Below are 491 nucleotides of genomic sequence, written 5' to 3' on the forward strand. Positions count from 1 at the left end.
AGGTGGGGGTGTACACTATAAGCCATGTGAGGCGATATTTAGCAGCTATTGAAAATAATAGTTATGGGGCCGGCCCGGTGGTGCACTGGATAGTGCGCCGCTTGGGAAGCGCGGCGGCGCTCCCGCCCGAGGGTTCGGATCCCACATACAGACCGGTTCCCGCTCACTGGCTGAGCGAGGCACGGGAGCAACACCGAGGCTTGCGATCCCGTTGCCGGTCCCCGGTCCGGTACGGGGGCAACACTGAGGGTTGCGATCCGTTGCCGGACATGGAAAAAGACAAAAGACAAAAAAATAATAATAATAAATAAATAAATAAATAAATAAATAATTACATTGATACAATTCTATTTCCTACAAATCTTATTTAAATTTAATCATTTTGGGGCCGGCCCGGTGGCGCACTGGAGACTGCGCCGCTTGGGAGCGCGGCGGGGCTCCTGCCACGGGTTCGGATCCCACGTGGCGACCGCGTCCCCCCCACCCGCCGC

This window comes from Galeopterus variegatus, unplaced genomic scaffold (genome assembly GCF_000696425.1).
Source record: "Galeopterus variegatus unplaced genomic scaffold, G_variegatus-3.0.2 Scaffold439, whole genome shotgun sequence".
In the NCBI taxonomy this organism is placed as follows: domain Eukaryota; kingdom Metazoa; phylum Chordata; class Mammalia; order Dermoptera; family Cynocephalidae; genus Galeopterus; species Galeopterus variegatus.